Genomic DNA, 12901 nt, shown 5'->3' with positions numbered 1-12901 from the left:
GACAGTCTGACAATCATTCACAGCAACTGTCAGAATGAGTTCTGATTTGGGGCTAAGAAAATATATTTTTGTGGCTTCTTAAGACATGGACTGAATATTTGAGATTTAAAAGGAAATCTAGAGATGGACAAGCATTTTAAAGTCACATCCACATGAAAAGCAAGGAAAAAGTTTAGTTCAAAAAGAGCAATATCTTGCAAGGATAAAACATATTGACATTATAAGGCCCACTGTTTAAAAATATGTTTTCAAAGAGGAGTGCTAATTGAAAATCACAAATCAAAACAAAGGAGTCTTTAAAGATTCATGCAAATAGATTGATAATGTGAAGCAGGTAAGTCTGTCAACAAGCATCGTCACCTGACTGTAGAGCCTAAGTACCTGGGACGATGAATAAGCCAAATGAGGTAAATTCTATCAGGTTGAGAAGTTTTTGCTTGTTTGTCTGTTTTAATGCAAAGTTCCCAGACTAGGCCTTATCCACAAAAATAGAAATAAACAAAACAATGAGAAAGAAACATCTTCTCACCCTTGCTGACCATGGATTTTATAATTTAACAATATAATCAGATCCAGATTAGCAGCTAAAACTGAGGGTTAGGCGTGATGCAGTACAGATAAAGAACTGGGCAGAGTAGCCTTTGGCAGATATCAAGGTGAAAGAAGAAAAGATAAGAAAAATCTAGGGGTTTTCCAAATTTTAACATTGCACGTGGCACTTTCAGGAGTTTTGCAAGTTTTATAAAAGTGTTATAAACTATTCTTATAAAGTGCCCTCCAGATGTTGTCTCTGGAACACAGCAAATGTTACAGAGATAAAGGTTTAGTTTAAGCAGAAGCCCTTTGATGTGATAACATCTGCCTTTCATCTGAGAAGTGAAAGAGAAGTTTCTTATGTGAAGGCCATTCATACTGTGTTGGCAAAGAGGATTTTTCAATGGTGCCAGCAGAAGAGAAAAAAATAGCAGCTAAATAATGCTGCAAAGATTTTCATTCATAGAACGTCTGCTCCCAGCATGAAATTTACACCCGTGCACTGATTACAGAGACATGGAGGGCAAATTCTTCAAAGTGAAGTGTGGTTTTGAGAGAGCACACTGTTCAAAACACTTCAGTGGTTGGCTCAGAGATGGTCTTAATAGTTCACACCATAGGAATTGAGGTTAGGAAGATTACAAAAATCTCAGTGAAGTTAAACTGTGGTATTCACAAGTTGGGAGCAAGGCATGCTAGAGTGTGTCTTTGAGTACACAACAGATTCTCTCCAGGTTGATGACCTTAAGATTGATTATGGTATATCAACATGGTCAGAAATAGTCTCCTTCATACCTTGCGCCATTGTGACTGTAATCCACAGAGACTTGTCATTTCTTTCTCTTCCCAGAGGTACTTAGAGTTTTCTAAACTGCTGTCCTCTTTGATCTAGACCCTTGACAGATCATTTCCACAGGGTAGCTAGAGTAATTATTAAAAAGGAAGATTAGATTGCATAACTCTACAATGAGAAACAATTTATTGCTTCTTCTGTGTTACAAATAATTGCCTACTTCATACAACATTCTAAGTAAGGGGAAGGGGTAGGAGGAGGCCTAGATTGAAGGAAGGGGATGGCTCTTACAAAAGACACAGAGTTATTTCATGAATGATCACTCCTAATCATGTTGATTTATTTTCTTTGGATCCATGACCAAGTTTTGATCAGTACAATATACAGGAAGGTGTTCTGAATAAGACATTCATTGTTTACATACACACACACACATACACACACATCAATATATCAAAAAGGGAAAGCTCTTCAATTTTCTGTCCCTTATAACTCACCAAAGTGCAGTAGCTATCTTCTAATCATGAGGAGAAAGGTCAACTTGCCAAGAGTGACAGAACAAAGATAGAAGAACATGGATTGTTAATGACACTGTTGAACTGCTGAGCCAATATTGGATATATTTTCTGTAGTTACATATGAAAATACATATATGCATGCATATATACCAGGCAATGGTTCAATGGTTCTCTTCATTGTATTTTCTATAACTTCCAAGTTTTTCATTCTAAATTGACATAACTTTTGGCATTATTGTGAGGATGAAGAAAGTTGTTCTTTCATGCATGGATTTCCCACAAGGCAGGCAGCAAGCTCAGCCATCTGTTATTACTCAAGAATCTTTGAAGTAGATGTAGGTGTACAGTTGACTTCATTACGAATGGTGTACTACCTGATGATTTCATAAGATCCCTATCAGATACCATGTCTTGGGAATTAAGGACACTTTCTAGTTTTCCAGAGGTTATTCTAGAAAGAATGTTAGGAACTTCAGACCTTCAATGCTTTCTTCATATTATGCCTGAAGAAGATTATCGGTCCTTATATGCAATTAATTGCTTACTGATAAAAGAGCTATTGTGAACGTAGTTCACCAGTAAAATGAAAAATTAAGTTCTGTTCACTTCAGTTCAGTTTCTCAGTCATGTCTGACTCTTTGCAACCCAGGACTGCAGCATACCAGGCTTCCCTCTCCATCACCAACTCCTGGAGCTGGATCAAACTCATGTCCATCAAGTCAGTGATAGCATCCAACAATCTCATCTTCCATCACCCCTTCTCCTCCTGCCTTCAATCTTCTCCAGCATAAACGTCTTTTCTGATGAGTCAACTCTTCACATGAGGTGGCCAAAGTATTGGAGCTTCAGCTTTAGCATCAGTCCTTCCATAGAATATTCAGGACTGATTTATTTCCTTTTGAATTGACTGGTTTGATCTCCTATCCAGGGGACTCACAAGAGTTTTCTTCAGCACCACAGTTCAAAAGCATCAATTCTTTTGTGCTCAGCTTGTTAACCTCAATATTAATATTAATGCAAGACAAGAAGTACCAACCATTTTTCACTGTACAATTGATGATTAAACACATTGTGTCACTGCCATATTTAGACACATTGTGGCAAATGGCCCTGGGCTTCAATTAAGTAGTATTGAAAGATATTATAATCCAGAGAATATAATTTTACACAAATTAGTAATGATACATTATTATCAACTGAGATCATTAAATACATTCAATACCTCTCTTCTGTTTTACAATTTACAACATTTTCATCTAATAGGGAAACAACCGATGTGCTACTTTAGGTGCCTATCACTGTAGTTTCCAGATTTTGTTTTGTCTTATCTATAAACTACTTAATAAGTGACAATTCATGCATTGCCTTTGTTTCACACACTTTCAATGAAGAAGATGCTTTATAGAAGGACCTGATTATTTTGTGTGTGAACATTTTTCAAATAGATTATTAAAGGGTGAGGGTGTTGCAATGCTTGTGGGAATTTTTAACACATTGCTAAATCAATTCTAATTCATTTCTTTTTCTATACTATAGAAACTTTGTGCATCCTTGATGAAGAATATTTTGTAATGGCAAGGGCAAAGTCAAATATCAGACAATAAACTAAATTAACTATGCTGAAATGGATGTGTCATCTGAAATCAACTTCTTTAGATTCAAGTTCCTGTTATGCTTTTTTTTTTCTTTTTTAATAGAAGATAATTACTTTACAATATTGTGTTGATGACCGACAAACACATGGAAAGATGTTCAGCACTGGAAAGCAAATCAAATCAAAGCTACAATGAGCTATCATCTAACTCCAGTCAAAATGGCCATTATTAAAAATATATATACAAATAATAAACACTAGAGAGGATGTGGAGAAAAAGGAACCCTCTTGCACTGTTAGTAGGAATACAAATTGATAAAACCATTATGGAGAACAGTATGGAGATTCTTTTAAAAACTAGAAATAGAACTACAATTGACCAGCAATCCACTACTGGGCATATACCCTGAGAAATTATATTATTTATTTTGTTTCTGAATTACTTTCTCCTACTTTAATGGGCTTTCCAGGTGGCTAATTAGTAAGGAATCTACCAGCCAATACAGGAGACATGGGTTAGATCCCTGGGTTGGGAAGATCCCCTGAAGAAGAGAAGGGAAACCATTCTAGTGTTGTTGCCTGGAAAATGCCATGGACAGAGGAGCCTGGTGGACTATAGTCCATGAGGTTGCAAAAAATTAGGGATGACTGGGTGACTGAGTGTGCGCACACACACACACACACACACACACACACACTAATATTCAATAACTTTCTGCCTTGACTTACTGTGTCATTACATTTGTATCATATCATACATTTTTTAGTTTGATATTTACCTCGTTTCGCTTTTCCAAATACTACGTGGTCATTGAAGCAAATGCAAAAAAGCAAAATGGCTGTCTGGGGAGGCCTTACAAATAGCTGTGAAAAGAAGAGAGGCGAAACACACTGGAGAAAAGGAAAGATATAAGCATCTGAATGCAGAGTTCCAAAGAATAGCAAGAAGAGATAAGAAAGCCTTCTTCAGCGATCAATGCAAAAGAAATAGAGGAAAAGAACAGAATGGAAAAGACTAGAGATCTCTTCAAGAAAATTAGAGATACCAAGGAAACATTTCATGCAAAGATGGGCTCGATAAAGGACAGAAATGGTATGGACCTAACAGAAGCAGAAGATATTAAGAAGAGGTGGCAAGAATACACAGAAGAACTGTACAAAAAAAGATCTTCACGACCCAGATAATCACGATGGTGTGATCACTCATCTAGAGCCAGACATCCTGGAGTGCTAAGTCGAGTGGGCCTTAGAAAGCATCACTACGAACAAAGCTAGTGGAGGTGATGGAATTCCAGTTGAGCTATTTCAAATTCTGAAAGATGATGCTGTGAAAGTGCTACATTCAATATGCCAGCAAATTTGGAAAACTTAGCAGTGGCCACAGGACTGGAAAAGGTCAGTTTTCATTCCAATCCCAAAGAAAGGCAATGCCAAAGAATGCTCAAACTACTGCACAGTTGCACTCATCTCACATGCTAGTAAAGTAATGCTCAAAATTCTCCAAGCCAGGCTTCAGCATTACATGAACCATGAACTTCCAGATGTTCAAGCTGGTTTTAAAAAAGGCAGAGGAACCAGAGAGCAAATTTCAACATCTGCTGGATCATGGAAAAAGCGAGAGCATTCCAGAAAAACATCTATTTCTGCTTTATTGACTATGCCAAAGCCTTTGACTGTGTGGATCACAATAAACTGTGGAAAATTCTGAAAGAGATGGGAATACCAGACCACCTGCCCTGCCTCTTGAGAAATCTGTATGCAGTAAAGGAAACAACAGTTAGAACTGGACATGGAACAACAGAGTGGTTTCAAATAGGAAAAGGAATATGTCAAGGCTGTATATTGTCACCCTGCTTATTTAACTTAAATGCAGAGTACATCATGAGAAACACTGGACTGGAAGAAACACAAGCTGAAATCAACATTGCTGGGAGAAATTTCAATAACCTCAGATATGCAGATGATACCACCCTTATGGCAGAAAGTGAAGAGGAACTAAAAAGCCTCTTGATGAAAGTGAAAGTGGAGAGTGAAAAAGTTGGCTTAAAACTCAACATTCAGAAAACGAAGATCATGGGAAATAGATGGGGAAACAGTGGAAACAGTGTCAGACTTTAATTTTTTGGGCTCCAAAATAACTGCAGATGGTGATTGCAGCCATGAAATTAAAAGATGCTTACTCCTTGGAAGTAAAGTTATGACCCACCTAGATAACATATTCAAAAGCAGAGACATTACTTTGCCAACTAAGGTCCGTCTAGTCAAGGCTATGGTTTTTCCATTAGTCATGTATGGATGAGAGAGTTGGACTGTGAAGAAGGCTGAGCGCCGAAGAATTGATGCTTTTGAACTGTGGTGTTGGAGAAGACTCTTGAGAGTCCCTTGGACTGCAAGGAGATCCAACCAGTCCATTCTGAAGGAGATCAGCCCTGGGATTTCTTTGGAAGCAATGATGCTAAAGCTGAAACTCCAATACTTTGGCCATCTCATGCGAAGAGTTGACTTATTGGAAAAGACTCTGATGCTGGGAGGGACTGGGGGCAGGAGGAGAAGGGGACGACAGAAGATGAGATGGCTGGATGGCATCACGGACTCAATGGACGTGAGTCTGAGTGAACTCCAGGTGTTGGTAATGGACAGGGAGGCCTAGCGTGCTGGGTTTCATGGGGTCGCAAAGAGTCAGACATGACTGAGTGACTGAACTGAACTGAACTGATTTCTCTGCTATCTTTATTGTCTCATTCAAAATTATCAATCAATTAATATTCAATAAAAACAGCTCTATTGAGCTATGTATCTTGTAAATTAATAACAATGTTATCTGCTTTTCCTTCCTAAACTTCCTATTTTTCCTTTCCAATGTGAGAAATTTAGAGAGAATTGCTTTCACTCTTAGCTATTTGGACAAGTTGATACAAATTGCTTATTCATGTACTTTCTGAAACTGGAGTATAGATTCATCTCTAAAATGCTTTTGTGTCTTATTTCTCTGTGTCACAAGAATATTTTTATTTCAATTAGGTTCAGGTTCTTGTACTGTAGAAAAAAAATAAAGATAGCTTTAAAACTGGAATATTTTAAAAACTCAATAAATATAATAAAGAACTGGCAGCACAATCTTTTTTACTTAATGAATCAAAAGTTGAAGCTACTGAATTTCCAAGGAAATGAGAGTGATTTAATAAGCTAAAATCTATATAATATAGTTATTTAATGTGATGCCTCAAAAATACTTAATGGTTTAGAAAATTGTATTTCATTCATTATTAAGTTAAAATTGTTCTAACAAAGAGAATATTGTATGCAGTCTCATTTTTCTGGGAATGTATACATGTAAACATGCATAAGAAAATATTTATTTGCACGAAAACATCATTATTGGTAACCTGAATGGGAGCTACTTGATTTTTTCCATTTATTGTCTTTTCTGGATATTTGCATTTTCTAAATATTTGGTAATAAACTATAGGAAAGTTATGACCAACCTAGATAGCATATTGAAAAGCAGAGACATTACTTTGCCAACAAAGGTCCATCTAGACAAGGCTATGGTTTTTCCAGTGGTCATGTATGAATATGAGAGTTGGACTGTGAAGACAGCTGAGCACCGAAGAATTGATGCCTTTGAACGGTGGTGTTGGAGAAGACTCTTGAGAGTCCCTTGGACTGCAAGGAGAACCAACCAGTCCATCCTAAAGGAAACCAGTCCTGGGTGTTCATTGGAAGGACTGATGTTGAAACTCCAATATTTTGGCCACCTCAAGAGAAGAGTTGACTCATTGGAACAGACCCTGATGCCGGGAGGGATTGGGGGCAGGAGGAGAAGGGGACATTAGAGGATGAGATGGCTGGATGGCATTACCAACTCAATGCACATGAGTTTGGGTGAACTCCCGGGGCTGGTGATGGACAGGGAGGCCTGGCGTGCTGCAGTTCACGGGGTTGCAAAGAGTTGGACATGACTGAGCGACTGAACTGAACTGAACTGACATTTATAATAAGGAAATAAAAAGGAATAGCCTTTACTATCAAATATCTGAGTGGTCAGAATGAAACAATCTGTAAACAATTCCACTGAGATGCAATTTTTATTGATCCTTAACTTTAATTCCTAAGCTAGCAGACTGTGGGGCTTTCCAGGTCCTGCTAGTGGTAAAGAACCTGCCCACAAATGCAAGAGACATAAGAGACACAAATTTGTACCCTGGGTTTGGAAGATCTCCTGGATGAGGGGGCACAGCATCTCAAAAGTATTCTTACCTGGAGAATCCCATGGACAAAGGAGCCTGGTGGGCTACAGCCCAGAGGGTCACAAAGAGTCAGACACTATTGAAGCAACTTAGCATGCAGCAGATTTATATTTTAGTTTATGTCCTCTGTCTTCAGATTAAGCTAAGTTTTCTTGTAACAAAATTTTGAACTGTATTCCCTAGGAAATGTACACTGAAGAAAGATAATTTCAATACTGAGAAAACATTTGGGAAATCCAAGGATTTTCTGCTTTCATAGTGAATAGAAAATTTTCTTCAGTGTACCAGCATTGAATCAGAATTCACTTCAGGCTACATCAATCTATGGCTACAATTTGATTGTTAGATGGGACTCTTTTATTGATTTATATTGTTTGAAGCCACTAAAAACCATAGGCTGCCAAAGGTTTTGGTAGAGATCACATTTGAGAGGTGGAGTCTTAGTTCAGATTATAAAAAGCAGTTTTGACTTGGGAATTTTGTTTTCTTTTCTTTGCTTAAAGCAAACACTATAAGATCTGCTAATGGATATGATTTATTGGTGAAGTGTTAAGAAGTAGTCATTTTATCTTCGTTTATAGATTTTGTAGTGATTTTTTTTTACTTTAATTTCCATCAGCTTCCTTTCAAAATATCAGGAGTCAGAAGGGATGTCTTTTGCTCAATTCTCCCTAACCAGGAACAGAATAAAATAGGTCCAACAATGATTAGGCTGGTTTCTAATGGGAAAGAATTGTTGGCCAGAACCATTTATCAGCCCAGTATATTATTTTTGTTAACTTACTTAATTTTCCATATCTTACTTTATTGCTGCTGCTGCTAAGTCACTTCAGTCCTGTCCAACTCTATGCGACCCCATAGATGGCAGCCCACCAGGCTCCCCCGTCCCTGAGATTCTCCAGGCAAGAACACTGGAGTGGGTTGCCATTTCCTTCTCCAATGCATGAAAGTGAAAAGTGAAAGTGAAATTGCTCAGTCGTGTCCGATTCTCAGAGACTCTATGGACTGCAGCCCATTAGGCTCCTCCGACCATGGGATTTTCCGGGCAAGAGTACTGGAGTGGAGTGCCATTGCCTTCTCCATCTTACTTTATTAACTATCATACATTTTGCCACATCTATGGTTGTGTGAATTTTCCTGTAATAAAATAACCATGTCCTAATCTGTGTTATGTTACAATGTGTGTTAGTACAATATTTCTTATAAAGAGTTGAAACTTCATTTATTGCACATTGACTATGTCAGGACTACTGTGGGCAAGAGTCTGCTTGTGTTTACCCTTTCTGTAATTCCATGGATAATTTTCACACACATCTCTGTGTGAGTATTTAAGCCATTCAATACTGATAATCACTGCAGTATTCTGATCCGGTAAATAAAATTCACTTCTAAAGATATTTTTAGTTTAAAATGGCACTTATATATTACTATATACATTATATATTATTACTATGATTCTTCCAATTAATTGAATAGTTAAACTTTTTTTTTTTAATAACAAGTCGGATTTATTGGTGAGCATAGTTAAAGAGGGGCTGGCACTGATGATCTCATGAGTGCAGGGCCTACCATTTGTGCAGGGCCTGCTATTTGTCCAGGGGACCACAATTAAGGATGTACTTGTCTCCAAAGCCATCTCGGATGAGCAGATTTTCTGCCACCATGTTTTCAAATTCACCCTCATTAAACTTAGTAAATTCCCACTTCTTAGAGATGTGCATCTTTTGACTGCTAGGGAACTTGAACTTGTCCCTGCTGGAAGGCCTCAGTCATATGCCCCTTGTTCTGCAGCTTGGTGTGGATGGACATTATGACTTAGTCAGTGTGGATCCTGGCCACTGTGCCCTGGGGCTTTCCAAAGGCATGGCACATGTCTGTCTGGAGCCTAGATTGGGGACAGCAGACCACTCAAGAATGCCCACTAGAAAGAGTTGTCTTTAAGATACTGTAGGGCAACCTGTACAAGTAACAGGTTGCATACACAACCTAAGATGCTGCTATTTGCAGCCATTGCACACTGGGTCCCCACGGGGAAAAGAGCACAGTCGGCTTAATTGGCTGCAAATAAATATGCTTTTTAATATCAGCAATTATTTTAAAGTGGCTACTTATGAAGTGACTCTTATAAGGGATTCTGTACTGGTCATATTTTAAGTAAACAGAAAATAATCCAGCAATTCCAAAGTTGACACTCAGCAGAAGTATTCAGAATTTAAAAAAACAACCCTGTCAATTTTGACTACATCTTTGACCCTCATCAAAATACAAAATACTTCATGTAACAGAATTAGTCATTAAAGTGTTAATTACTCTAAAATTGAGAGGAGAGTAAATGGTTTCAAGAGAAAATACACAGCATTATAAAATGCTTGTGATTTTATTATGTTCACCTCTGATATAAAGCACAGAGAAATCAAAGATTAAAAAAGACAATTTTGATCCTCATAAAGTGTGACATATTCATGCATTTATCACAATATTTCAAGATTAATATTTCAATATTTCAAGATATTATCTTCCTCAAAGTTTTAGTGACTGAAGAAATGTCAACATGGCTGCCATGCTGTGAGACAGACTTTCTATTAATTCTGATGTATTATATTGTAGAGATAAACTGGGGATAAGTCTGACTGGCTAATTAAAACTTTATTCTGTATAAAAGTAAAAAAATAAAAGTCACTCTTCATTCTTTCATGTTGTTTTTCGACAGTGTGTAGATTACTTCAGACACTAACTTAATCCAACATATGTATATTTTTTTCAATGCAACTCAAGAGGAAGACAAAAATTTGCTTTGAATATGACATTTATATTGCCAGTCCTTGATTTAGATATGCAGAGGTAGCAAGACATGTTAGCTGAAAGTAGAGATCCAGCGCATTTCTAAACATGATGTCCCATTTATGTTCAAGCTGACATGGATGGAGTCAATTAGAATAAACAAGTGAGTTCCAAGACAGACTTTTAAGAAAGTTGCAGAGTTGCTTAGTAACCTGATGTTATACTTCATTTCCCAACAGGACTGTAAGGCTGTCAGAGTAGGTAATTGAATACTCAGAAATGAATTAAGAGTCATGTGCTCTGTCAAGATTATACTCATTTTTAATATGTTAGACCCCCTCCCACTGTCAGAAGTTGTATATATATGCTCAGTAAAACATATAGTAGGACAGTGGTCAGGGAATATGACTTCAAGTTGTGCTTTGACATAAAAATCTTGTTTATTTTCTTTACATACATTATATTGCTGTAAATCACTGAGCCACATATCTACCAGTACTCTAGGGAAATGTACATTCAAGTTTTTCATCCTACAGGTTTGCTTGCTATCTCCTTGGGTCCTCTCTGGCAGCACTTACTGCCGTTTGCACCTCCTATATTCTGCATTTTAAGATTCACACATGGAGTCACAAGAAGTGTTGTTTTTTCCTTCACATTGTCAGACAGCAATATATCCACTCATGTAAACTATATTCTTCCAGAGAAACAATACTTATTGAACACTTCAAATAATTTTAAAATCATCTCTGCAGATAAAACCAGACTGATGCATATACATAAACTAAACTCTAAATATAACTTAACAAAGTATTATTCATGTTAATGAAACCTTTGAACTTAGGTCCTCTAATAGGTCCTCTGAACTGAACTGAACTGAACAGAAACTCTTAATTGTTCATTTCAATTTGTCAGGATGTGAAAATGCCAGAGCCCCTTTCCTGAACTGCAATACTTAGGATTTGAGAGTTCACAAGAAATAGAAAAAAAGGAAGGTAGAGATACATTAAATGATTACCTTCATTGGTAAGAACATTGGTATGACAAGTTTTGATTTTCAAGTTAAAGATCTAAAGAGAAGAAAATCCCATATTATATCCTCCTCATAGTTAGCTGACACATAATCATTAAATTATTAATTCTTGTATCATCTTTGTGAGATATATTGGGAACAATCACTTTTCTCATTTTTATAGGTAGATTTCATAAATTTTTTGTTAATAAGGGGGGATGTGGCTGAATCTTAGGGAAATCATAAAAAATTACATGTAGTTTGTTTTGGAATATTTTATCAATAGATATTACAGCCAATTAGCTGTTAATAACCATGAATATGATTAGTAAAAAAATTAAAAAATAAGTAAATAAAGCAACTCTATATACAACATCCCTAACTGTGTTTGGGCCCATTTCCAACAGTACCCACTAAATGTATTTTAGGACTATAAATGTAACAGTAATATTGCTTTCATCAGGACACATGGAATAAGCCTACAGGTCATTCCTCCTGAAATAGAGAAAAGCAAATATTGTATATTAGCACATATTTGTGGAATCTAGAAAAATGGTACAGATGAACCTATGTGCAGGGAAGGAACAGAGACACAGACATAGAGAATGGACAAGTGGAGACAGAAGTGGAGGGGGTGAGGTGGACTGGGAGACTGGGCTTGACCTGTGTGCACTGCCATGAGTGAAACAGATAGCTAGTGGCAACATGGAGATAAAGAGGTGAACAACTAAGGGCGAATCACAAATTGCCAGATTTCTCTAGGATTGTTGCCATATAACGCTTCTCCAAGGAGAAAACCATTTTTTGAGTTGCTGCTTAGGTATGTTACAGTATGACAACTCTCCTCACATCCAGAGTGTGGACATTTAGATAAAGATCTGGGTTTAGGATTCTTCTACAACTTCCTAGTTTGCTTTTCCTGGGGCACCACATAAAGTGACCACTCAGTGTTGAATCCCCCAAATATTAGTAACCTCGACCCCAGCCACCTTATAAGTAATCTCTGTTTCCTGCTAGCTGATGATCTCAGACAGAGTACTGCCCTTCCCAGGTTCATCACACATCCCCTTCTGGAAAGTGATGCATTTGTGACTTTACTTCCATTGTGTGAATATTGACATTGCACGTTTCAATCAAAACAGGCCCAAGGATTTTCTCTTCCCCAAAGTGGGCACTCCTTCTAATGCTCACGGAGTTACATGCGGCATCCCCACCCCCACCTCAACCCTTACTCCTGCTTCTGGCTTGTGCCATCTTACTTAGTGGGTCAAACTGCATAATCTGCATTGTTGTTATTTAGTCACCAAGTCCTATCTGACTCTTTGCAATCCCATGAACTCCTCTGTCCATAGGATTTCCCAGGCAAGTATACTGGAATGGGTTGCCATTTGCTTCTCCAGGGGATCTTCCCAACCCAGGGAA

At 37.5% G+C, this 12901-nt stretch overlaps 1 non-coding gene across 1 annotated transcript; it reads right to left on the bottom strand.

Moving 5' to 3' along the window:
- Positions 1-9618: 9618 nt before the first annotated feature.
- On the bottom strand, positions 9619-9753 carry LOC120862342. The gene has a single exon (XR_005720765.1). It is a non-coding gene; the product is annotated as a small nucleolar RNA SNORA70 (small nucleolar RNA).
- Positions 9754-12901: the final 3148 nt, after the last annotated feature.

This window comes from Oryx dammah, unplaced genomic scaffold (genome assembly GCF_014754425.2).
Source record: "Oryx dammah isolate SB20612 unplaced genomic scaffold, SCBI_Odam_1.1 HiC_scaffold_3, whole genome shotgun sequence".
Classification (NCBI taxonomy): Eukaryota; Metazoa; Chordata; class Mammalia; order Artiodactyla; family Bovidae; genus Oryx; species Oryx dammah.
This window is presented reverse-complemented; position numbering and strand designations above follow the sequence as displayed.